Source organism: Boleophthalmus pectinirostris, unplaced genomic scaffold (genome assembly GCF_026225935.1).
Source record: "Boleophthalmus pectinirostris isolate CB_2022bp ecotype Guang Dong unplaced genomic scaffold, ASM2622593v1 HiC_scaffold_7, whole genome shotgun sequence".
NCBI classification, from domain to species: domain Eukaryota; kingdom Metazoa; phylum Chordata; class Actinopteri; order Gobiiformes; family Gobiidae; genus Boleophthalmus; species Boleophthalmus pectinirostris.
The window spans coordinates 26,831,510-26,843,622 of record NW_026571473.1 but is presented as its reverse complement, the minus strand read 5'-3'; positions in this window follow the sequence as shown (position 1 = coordinate 26,843,622).

The window sequence follows — 12,113 nt, the reverse complement described above, 5'->3', positions numbered from 1 at the left end:
TCTCCTCCTCTCCCCTCCTTTCTCCACCTCTCTCCCTCCTCACTCCTCTTCTCTCCTCCACTTTTCTCCCCTTTCCTCCTCTCTTCTCATCTCTCCTCCTCTTTCCTCCTAATCTCTCCTCCTTTCTCCCCCCTCCTTTTTCTGCTCCTCTTTCCTCCACTTTCCTCCTCTCTCCTCATTCTTTCTCTCCTCCTCTCTCCTCCTCTTTCTACTCCTCTCTCTTCATCTCTCCTTCACTTTCCTCCTCTCTCTCCTCCCCTCTTTTCTCCCTCCTCTCCTCCTCTCTCCTCCTCTTTATTCTCCTCTTCTCTCCACCTCTCTCCTCATCTCTCCTCCTTTCTCTTCTCCCTCCTCCTTTTTCTGCTTCTCTTTCTTCCACTTTCCTACTCTCTCCTTCTCTCCTCCTCTTTCCTCCTCTCTCTTCCTCCACTTTCCTCCTCTCTCTTCCTCTCTCTTCCTCCTCTCCTCTCTCTCTCTCTCTCTTCCTCTCTTCCTCCTCCCTCCACTCTTCCTCCTCTCTCCTTTCCTCCTCTCTCCTCCCCTCTTCTCCCTCCTCTTTTCTCCTCTTTCTCCTCCTCCTCTCTCCACCTCTCTCCTCTCTTCTCTCTCTCCTCCCTTCTTTCTACTGGATCATTTCAGATAAATCTTTTGCAGATGTTTTCTTGTTGTGACCCAGTGGAGGATGTTTGGTTTGTTCTGCTTCGTTAGCGCCTCTCAAGGGCTCTTCTCTGATAACACCCCCCTCCCTCCTCTGTGATAACAACAGCCCCCCCCACCCCCCCCCCCTCCTCTCCTCCTCTGGGACCAAATACACTTTTTTATTTATTAGTCATGACATAGTGAGAATCAGAGTAAATCAAATATGTTGTGTATCGAGTTGAGTAAAAATATGTGATTTTTCTGACAATCCTTCCAATTATTTGAGATTTACGTTTTAATAACAGTGCATCTTTAAACAGAATCTTGTGTAACTTTTTGTTTTGTTTATCCGTCACCTACTTGTTTCAATGGACATGTCATTGCTCTGCCTGGAACAGAGGAACAGAGTCAAGTTGAGCCCATTTATAGTGCAGATCCCCAGGGCATTTATTCCATTTCCAGACACAAAAATAGAAAAATATTTACAAAAGCCACAAAAGGTTAAAAACAGGCACTGCAGTCACCTGCGCTCACACAGCACCTCTCCCCAACAAAGGTGAGGCTGGCTTCTTTTATAGGCCTTGTCATAATTGGGTGAACCCAACTTAACAACCAGGTAAGTTCCAATCCCTTTACATTTAATATTTAAAAGTTGCCCGTTGTTGTGCCTGTTTGGAATAAGAACTCAAGTTTTGTCATCCCAAAAATTGGACCCACATACTATCACTGGGTTTCTTATCAGCGAAACGTATTATTATGATGAACTGGAAGGAACGTAAACATAAGTGCTTCGACATAGACAATTGGTACAAAGACTTTTTGGATTTAATTTCTATGGAGCAGGCTGCTCAGTTATTGGACACAAAAAACAAACACAGTGCTGACCTATGAACTGTGGCAAAACCCCATTTGGACAAATCACAGTAAAATATGGACATCAAATTGTTGGACAATGTTAAAAGATATGTGTATGTAAACGCTTGTATAATGTAATTTTGGGGTTGCCAAAAACAAAATGAACGAAATATGGGAAGAGAAGAGAAAATATGTAAATGTAAATTTGACTTGACAGCCTTAAAATGTAAACACACACATGCAAACGCTGCATTGAGAAACTCTGTACTACACACACCCTCCACCCTCCCTAATTTTTTATTACTATTATTATTATTATTATTATTATTATTATTATTATTATTATTATTATTTTGGTATGTGTGTTAGTTTTATATTTAGTTAAGTTTGTCTTGTTTGTTGTTTGTTGGGTATCCAATCCCTCAAACTTCATAAATTATAAATAAAAATAATATATATTTAAAAGTTAACTGTCAAAAATAGTGCCAAAAATATTCAATTACGATTAACTATAAAAATATATATCTTTATTTAAATTAGCAGTGTTTAAGGACCAATTTAAAATACTAAATAGAATCTGTGCTCCCCTCCTCCCAACAACATGGTTGACTGCCCCGGAACCTTCTTAAGGTGCTCCGGCTGCCCGGGGACACTTTTGGCCAGAACACCTGAAGCAGACCACACCAGAGGGTAAGTACATTTCATTCTAACTACAATCACTTACAATGCACTTATTTCTTTTACTTACTTCCTTTTCTTTTACAGGTAACTTCACAATCTGCACATCAATCAGTTATTCAATAAACACTTGTTTCTGTTTCTTATTATCTTACCTTTTCACTAGCACTAGGCCCATGTAATGGACTAGCTACATTACAAACTTTAAACAGCTCTACCTTATGTTTATTCAGTTACAGGTGGTTTTATTGCTCAAAAATCCTCGAAAACAGGCATTCTGACTGTGAGCTGAGTCGCCTCTCCACAGATCTGACCTGTAACTTTGGCTACATCCATATGACAATGATCCTGGATTTTCTTTATTTTTATTTTTATTTTTTGCAGGTTGAAAAGAATTTGCATCCACACGTGTAGGATCAGTAAATATTCAAGTCAAGTGAGTGAAAATGGTGTAATACATATGCCATAAGTGATGCTGTTGACAGGATACAGCCAGAGCCACTAAGTACACAATACTACAAAGAGGTGATGTTGTAGTATCATGTTGTACTACATAGAAGATGCAACAGTGCAAATGAACTTAGAAGCATCCACAAACTCAGCTCCCTTGTCCACTATGGTTGTTGTTATGCTTGTTACTGGTTGTTGTGTGGGGTTCTCTTCTAGTCAAGTGGCGATGATGGGGTCTCGACATCATTGTTTTCCAAAAGCTGCGGTTTGCTTGTCATGACAACGCAACGCCAACGTTCTCAGATTTCTCCACTCTGGAACCTGTTTTTCAAAAAGCACCATTTTCGCCCACCTGAAACACCGGCTCCATGTGGATGAAAGGACAAAACGAATACAAACTTCACCATTTCAACCAAAAAACGTTGCTGTGCGGACACCAACTTGGTCTGGTTTGGTCTTTATGAAAATAGAATGGTTTAATATAATACTGTGAATCATTTCAGATGAAGTAATAACATCTCCATGGAGAAAAGCATTTGACAGATCTTCCACCAGAAAAGTTACACAATGCACTTTTAAAGGTCCTATATTATCCAAAAACTGACTTTTATGAGCTCTAAGTCGTGTTGTAATGTTAACTCGTCAAAAACATACATGGAGTTGTGTTTTCTTTCATTCACACATATTTGAAGAACTCTTTAAGGCTACATTTATATGATGACAGTCTGAGGAGAAGACGCAAAAGTGGCGTCGCGTCTTCACTTTTTATTCCGCGTTTAGACGAGCGTTTTCTGGAAGAAATCTGCATGGATACGGTGACGCAAAAGTGTGTGGAGTTTTGTGCGTTTCTTTTGGCAGTGTAGAGATCGAAAATGCTACAGCTGAGTATATTCAGCTTTTCCATTCTGGAGGGTGGTTTCAGATTTCTGCATTTTTAAGCCCCAAAAATGCCATCACTGTCTAAAACGAAAGGCACTTCTGATAAAATGTTTAGTCGTTTTTACCCGCAAGCGTTCTCGTGTAAAGAGGCGCCTAGTCTGTCTACATCTCCAAAGCTCAAAATGCTCTGTTCCACCTTGTGATGTCATGTAGTTGTAGTTTTCAACTCATTTTACCTTTAGTTCAGTAGAGATCAGAAATTCCAGGGCTGAAATTGTCCAAATGATTCTAGTGAAGGTGTATGGAGTTTAAAAACACAGTGGAGCACTTCCTGTATTGCCACATGACATCATAAGGTGGAACAGAGCATTTTGAGCTCGTGGGAATGAAACAAAACACAACTCTAGGTCTGTTTGTGATGAAGAAACAACATTATAACATAGATAATGACAGCGAATATCTTAAAGTAAATAAACAAATGAATAAAAATGACTCAAAACCAGATTTATCATTTGGATTTGGACCATCTTGACCTTTGACTCTAGTTGGTTAAAAAAAAGCTCAATAAATTGTACATGTAGGCAACAATAGGACTCTCTGTCTGTCTCTCTCCCGTGTTCGGAACAAAACCGCTTCCTCCATCATAAAACACAGCTCTGTAAGAGTCTTTAATGAGTCGCTCGAGGCTCTAACGCTGATATTTGTACGGCTCTGTGGGGCTCTGCGTGCTACACAAACCCCCGTCGTAAACATGTGGAGGGGGGGTTTAATTTCTGCTGTATTTTAGTGACTGTTTGTGTCACTATTAGACAATTCTGACACATTCTGTCTGATACTAAAGGTCCAAAGTCAAATCTTGAGAACTTGGAGGTAACAACTCAAAAAGAATGTTGTTATCTTCTCAAAATCATACCCGTAGTTTCAGGATTCAGATTAACTTTGAACTTATTACTGGGTATATTATCGATAGTTGTGGCACCCGTAGCGTTTGGTTTCAGTCAAATGAAGCTCACTGAGGCTTTCACTGCAGCAGTTACAAAGAGAGAATATGTCAGTGGAGATGTCATTGCTCTGTCTCAAATGTTCCACAGTGTGACATTAAACTGCTCTACTTTACATTTATTCAATTACAGGTGGTTTTATAGCTCAAAAATACCTAGAAAAACAGAAAAGAGAGAGAGACACAGAGAGACACAGAGAGAGACAGAGACAGACAGAGAGAGACAGAGACAGACAGAGATAGAGACGGACACATACACACAGAGTAAAGGAGAGACACACACACACACACACAGAGAGACAAAAAGAGAAAACAAAAAACAGAGAGAGAGATAGACACACAGAGAAATTAATCAATCAAACTTTATTTCAAATTAATGCAACACAAAGCACCAAGAAAGACATAAAGAGAGACACAATTTCCTGGTCGACCCAGAGCTGGTCGTGCACCACCTCAGAGGAAGTGCGCTCTGCAGGGGGTCTGTGACGCCTGGGGAGAGGTCCCTCGAGGGGATCCTCCTGCACCGAGCGGCTGGAGTTGAATCCCCAGGGCAGACTACACAGACCCTTACCTCTTAACAGTTTCACGTCCTCTTGAACTCTCTTTTCAAAATTCTTTTCAGCTTTCCCTTAAGGTACTTGTCGACTATCAGTCTTGTGCCAGAGTTTGGCCTTAGATGGAGTGTATCACCAAAAAGTAATGAGTGACATAAACAGTTACTTTCCAGAGAGGGTAACTAAAGGCCTGTCCACACAACAATGCTTTTTTGGTTGAAACGATGAAGTTTGTATTTATTTTGGCCTTTCGTCCACACGGAGCCGGCGTTTTGGGTGGGTGAAAATGGCGTTTTTTTTTGAGAACAGGTTACAGAATGGAGAAATCTGAGAAGGCCAATGACCCTGGCGATGATGTCACAACCCCGTCACCGCCAGGATCCTCCGATGCAGCGAAGGCCTCGAACTGGCCTCCCCAGACCGCAAGGCCGTTGCCGAAATGTGACAGGTGTAGCCTACAGTACAGAGCTGCTCCCGTCGTCCAGTAACCGAGACACGCCACTAACGTTAATGCTCACAACACGCTTCGCAGATTACGCACACAGATAATCAATAACAAAGAATACGCAAATTATTCTAATAATTCTCATCCAAATCTTATGGCTAAAAACAAAAACGGCTATATTTCTGGGATGGGTCTAAAATCGGCAAAATTACCTTAAAGATTTAAAAAACTGATGAGATATGAATTATTAAATATTATTATCATTGTTTACAGCGCCACATACAGGTGTGTCATATGTATTACATCGTTTTCACTCAGGGCTCGTTTTTCATCTGGACGTGAATATTTATTTGATCCGACACGTGTGTGGAAGTGAATTTTTTTTCAGCCTGTAAAAGAAAAAAATCCAGGAGCGTTGTCGTGTGGATGTAGCCAAAGTAAGTTAGGGAATACTTAAATACACACACACACACACACACACACACACAGAGAGAAAGAGAGAGTGGGAGGGAGAGAAAATGAATGTACTTGAAATGTGCTTCCGAATCCGGGGGAAGAGCGTCACTCTTGCTCGTATGATTGTGTAATTGGTGCATTTCTGCGGTCAGCGGGCTCTTAAAGGTCACATTTATTTGTGTTTGGGGTCAGAAACACTTCCCCTTTAACCGCATCGTCTGGTTTTGAATATCACTCGTCCGCTCTTCTATCGTTCATCACAGCTCTCTGGGCACGGGCTACTTCCTCTGTCCCAGAACCGCGCACAATCCATTCACTCCAGGAATTACACAGCAGTAAATTTTACAAGAACAGCTGAGGAGAGGGGAGAGGGAACGAGGGAGGGAGGGAAGGAAGGAAGGAGAGGAGGAGGGAGAGGAGAGGAGACATATGTAGAGATACAGTGAAAGAAGGACACAGGGAGAGAGGGAGGGAGAGGAGAGGAGACAGAAGGATAGAGCAAGGAACTGAGGGGAGAGGAGACAGGAGAAGGGAGGGAGAAGAACAGAGGGAGAGAGAGGGGAGAAGAGAAGGACACAGGGAGAGAGGAGACAGGAGAAAAGAGAGAGGGAGGGAGAGGGGACAGGAGGAGAGAGAGAGTGACAGGAGAGGGAGAAAGTGGGAGAGGGCGAGAGACAGGAGAGGAGAGAGGAGGAGAGAGAGAGAGTGTGTGAGAGCAGAGGAAAGGAGAAAGAGGGAGAGAGGGAGTGAAAGAATGACATAGGAAAAGAGAGAGGGAGAGAGAGGAGAGGAGACAGGAGGAGAAAGGGAGGAACGGTGGGAGTGAGAGAGAGGGAGAGGAAGGGAGACACAAGGAGACAGAGAGAGAGAGACTGGAGAGAAGACAAGAGTGAGAGAGAGGAGACAGGAGGAGGAGAGAGAGGGAGTGAGAGGAGAGAGAGGAGCGGAGACAGAGTGAGGGAGAGAGGGAGTGAGAGGAGAGGAGACACAAGGAGTTGGGAGAGACAGAAGAAAAGACAGAAGGAGAGAGGGAGTGAAAGAACGACACAGAAAAAGAGAGAAGGAGAGAGAGGAGAGGAAACAGGAGGAGAGAGAGAGGAGGGGGAGAGAGAGGAGACACAAGGAAAGAGGGAGAGGAGGAGAGGCAGGAAAGAAGACAGGAGGAGAGAGGGGAGTGAGAGAAAGGAGAGAGAGGGAGAGGAAGGGGAACACAAGGAGAGAGAGAAAGAAATAGAGACTGGAGAGAAGACAGGAGAAAGGGGGAAAAAAGAGGGAGAGGAGGGGAGACACAAGGAGAGAGGGAGAGGGGGAGAGACAGGAGAGGAGACAGAGTGAGAGAGAGAGGGAGTGAGAGGAGCGAAGGGAGACACAAGGAGAGAGGGAAAGGGGGAGAGAAGGAGACAGAAGAAAGGGGGAGTGAGAGAAAAGATAGAAGAGAGGGAGGGAGTGAGAGGAGAGGAGAGAGGAAGAGAGGAGACAGGGAGCAGAGAAAGGAGGGAGAAGGAGTGAAAGAAGGACACAGGGAGAGAGAGGAGAGAGGGAAAGGGAGAAGAGGAGTGGAGACAGGAGGAGAGAGAGAGAGAGAGAAAGAAGGATACAGGGAGAGAGTGAGAGAGAGAGAGAAAGTAGAACACGGAGAGACAGACAGGAGAGAGGGAGAGAGCGTGAAAGGACACAGGGACAGAGATAGAATAAAAGAAGGACATGAGGCTAGAAAGAGAGAGATGATGAGAGAGAGGGGGAATAAGAGAAAGACGGGTAGAGGAAGAGAGAGAAAAAGGCAAAAGGATACTGAGATGGAGGGAGAGAGAAGAGAGAAGCACAGAGAGAAAGAGAAGAGAGAAAAAGAGAGAGTGTGTGTAGGAGAGGAAGAGAAAGTGAGATGAGAGAAGGAGAGAGACAGAAGAGAGAGAAAAAAGGAGAGAGAGAGAGAATGATGATGAAATGATGCTCTCATTTTAGAACTGAGCACAGAACAGAACAGAGTGACCTTTGAAAACACTGTGGACAAACATAAACATGACATCACAAGGTGGAACAGAGCATTTTCTGTTCGAGAGAGGAACTCCTAGGCCTAAATCCTGCAGGGTTTGTGTGAGAAACGTGTGTGAATGAAACAAAATAAAAGTCCAGGTGTGTTTGTGCCAGAACAAATCCAGTGAAAGTCTGCAGGTCCTGGACACATTTACACACAGAGTCTCTTGGCTCCTGTTTTATCTGAACTACAGGAACCGTGATAAGGACGAGGAAGAGGAAGGATGAGGATTAACTGTTCTCACACGCACACACGCATATATATATACACACACACACACACGCACACACACACACACAGAGATTCACACAGACACAGACACACATGCATGTACAGACACACACACAGACACACACTGACAGGTACACACACGCAGACACAGACACACACACACAGACACACGCAGACACACACACAGACACATATACCCCAAGACACATATATGCATACACACAGAGAGACACACACACACAGACACACACACACACACACACAGACACATATATGCGTACACACACAGAGAGACACACACACAGACACACACACACACACACACAGACACATATATGCATACACACAGAGAGAGACACACACACAGACACACACACACACACACACACACACAGACACATATACCCCAAGACACATATATGCATACACACAGAGAGACACACACACAGACACACACACACACACACACACACACACAGACACATATATGCATACACACAGAGAGACACACACACACAGACACACACACACACACACACACAGACACATATATGCATACACACAGAGAGAGACACACACACAGACACCCCCCACACACACACACACACACATATGCATACACACACACAGACACACAAACCCCGAGACACATATATGCATATACACAGAGAGAGACACACACACAGATACACACACAGACACACCGACACATATATGCATACACACACACAGACACATATATGCATACACACACACGCACACAACCACACAGACACATATATGCACACAGACATACACACACACACACATATGTGCGCACACAAACACACACACACACACAGACACATATATGCACACACACACAGTAAGACAGTGGAGTGTGTGTGTGTGTGTGTGTGTTGGTGGTGGTCAGAGGGGTCGATGGAGACGATTGGCAGCCTCACTTCCTTCAGTCTGTCCCAGGGCAGCTGTGGCTACAATAGTAGACCCCTGAGGGTCAAAGGAGCAGAGGATGAAGAGGAGAGGGTTAGATGTAGCTGAGGATGAAGAGGAGAGGGTCAGATGGAGCAGAGAATGAAGAGGAGAGGGTCAGATGGAGGAGAGGATGAAGAGGAGAGGGTCAGATGGAGGAGAGGATGAAGAGGAGAGGGTCAGATGGAGGAGAGGATGAAGAGGAGAGGGTCAGATGGAGCAGAGAATGAAGAGGAGAGGGTCAGATGGAGGAGAGGATGAAGAGGAGAGGGTCAGATGAGGCAGAAAATGAAGAGGAGAGGGTCAGTTGGAGCAGAGAATGAAAAGCAGAGGGTTAGATGTGGCAGAGGATGAAGAGGAGAGGGTCAGATGGAGCAGAGAATGAAGAGGAGAGGGTCAGATGGAGGAGAGGATGAAGAGGAGAGGGTCAGATGGAGCAGAGGATGAAGAGGAGAGGGTCAAATGGAGGAGAGGATGAAGAGGAGAGGGTCAGATGAAGCAGAGAATGAAGAGGAGAGGGTCAGAAGGAGCAGAGGGTGAAGAGGATAGGGTCAGATGGAGCAGAGGATGAAGAGGAGAGGGTCAAATGGAGGAGAGGATGAAGAGGAGAGGGTCAGAAGGAGCAGAGGGTGAAGAGGATAGGGTCAGATGGAGCAGAGAATGAAGAGGAGAGGGTCAGATGGAGCAGAGGATGAAGAGGAGAGGGTCAGATGGAGCAGAGGATGAAGAGGAAAGGGTCAGATGGAGCAGAGGATGAAGAGGAGAGGGTCAGATGAAGGAGGAAAAGTGAAATTTTGAAGTCAATCCTTTCCACTGTATTTCTTGCTCTTTGATGATAAAAAAGAAAAGTGTGGACTGAACCGAGCGGGTGTTGTTGAGAAGAAAGACGAGGGGGTCAGAGGTCAGAGGTCGAGAGCGGGGAGGAGAGGTCACGGTCTCCAGACTGCGTGTCTTTATTTGGGTCTGTGTGGTCTATGGGCTCATTCAGAACTGACATATCAATCTGTCCATCTGTCACTTTGACGAGTACACGGAGAAGAACTTGGGTTGATCTCTCTGAGTGGAGTTTGCATGTTCTCTCTCTGTGTTACTGTGGCAGAGTGGTTAGCCTGTCTTCTGCTGCTCATCTAACTTAATGCCAGATTGATGTATGCATCACTTCTGCACATTATTTACTGTATTTATTCTTTACTTCAGACACAAATACAGTCCAGTCTATAGTGAAAAGGAAAAACAGGATACGAAAAAAATATATACAAGGCAACCAAATTAGAGCCATAAAGCTCATTAAAAAGTGTGGAGTTTCTGTGCCCAGAGGTGTAACGGCATGAGCTCATCTGAGGAGTGGTCAAAGTTGTTGTTTTTTTTTATCATGGGTGGTTTTCAGATTCTAGAAGAGGGGCAAGAGATAGTTTTCCCTCTTGATAACATTGTACTATGAAATATACAAAAGCTAAATTCACAAGTATGGAACCTGATCATTTCTAATAGTGACCAGACACAGACCATGTGTACGGCCCAACGAGTGGTAATTACAGGGTAATAACAAGTAGAGGTAGGAACTACTATGTAATGGACCAGTATCAATTGGTTAGGTTCGTCTACTGGAGCAAAAGTTGACTTGACAATGAAAAGACCACAGACAAGAGAATAAGTTTAAATGATTTGCCGGCTTATTATTGAAATTTGGACACAAAATATGAAAATAGCATGACATGGACATAGACAACGTTAACATAAACTCCAATTATCTTAACCTTCTTTTGTTTAAGTAGTTAAGTTCCAAAACCCTTATTTCCTTTTTCCGGATATATTTTAGTTATACCAGATTTCGCTTATCAGGTTTTGTTTAACAGGTTTTGTTCTCAGGTTTTTGTTCTCAGGTTGCAACCTTTTAGTTTAATTCAAATCAGTTCTATCACGGTTTCGAGTTAACTCTTTAGTTCAGTTCACATTTAGTTTCAATTATTTTGGTTCAAGTTATTTCAAGTTATTTTACAGTTTAAAGAGAACTTTGTTCTGTTGTTCCCAACCAAAAACATTTACATTGTAAAATACCCTTTTACAATATTCGTTTATGGTCTGAAAATAAAATACAAAATTACAACTCAAATCGATTCAGCAAAAGGCTGAACAATTCTGGATATTGCAGAATAAAAGTCCTTTTTTTTCTACTCGTTGCTCTTTTAATTAGCAGTTCAATGTTCCTGAGTCCGTTGCAGTAGCTTTGCAGAAAGTTGGGTAAATCCTACCAGTTCAGATGCAAACCATGCAGCGTTCAGCAAGAGAAGTATTTCTCCTGCGTATCTTTCAGAAGGTCCGTGGGCAGCTCGCCATCGCCATCTTGTTCCAACCACGTGCTTTCCAAAGTTCGGTTTTTAGCTGAATTTCTTCTACCCATTCAATATGGCCTATCAATAACAACATGAAATAAGTAGAAATACACAAAAATAAACATTAGGTAGCTTTAAAACACATAAAACCACCATTTCTCTCTCTCAATTGGTACTTGTTAAGGTGCCGCCGTCGCCATAAAGAGCGGACGGGAGAACAAGTCCGGGCAATGAACTTGTGAGCTCGTTCAATTTAGCTTATAAACACTGTGTGCTTCACTATTTTACCATAAAACATAAAATCGCTAAAAGCTTTTCATTTCCATCCAAATGGTAATTTTACATTGCACAGATATTTCTTAATATAAAAATAAAATACATTTTTTTCAACTCACCAAGTCCCGTTTATCAACCTGTACAATGTCTCCACACAGGGACAGGTTGGAAAAACAAAAATATATCTTTAATACCCTCTTTCTTGCGTTTAAAATTGGCTTTAGACTCGTTTCTGCTCTGCTTTTCTCCTTTCTGCCGCAGCTTGCGTGTGTTGCGTATCTCCCTCGCTAGACAGGGAAAAGCCTAGAAT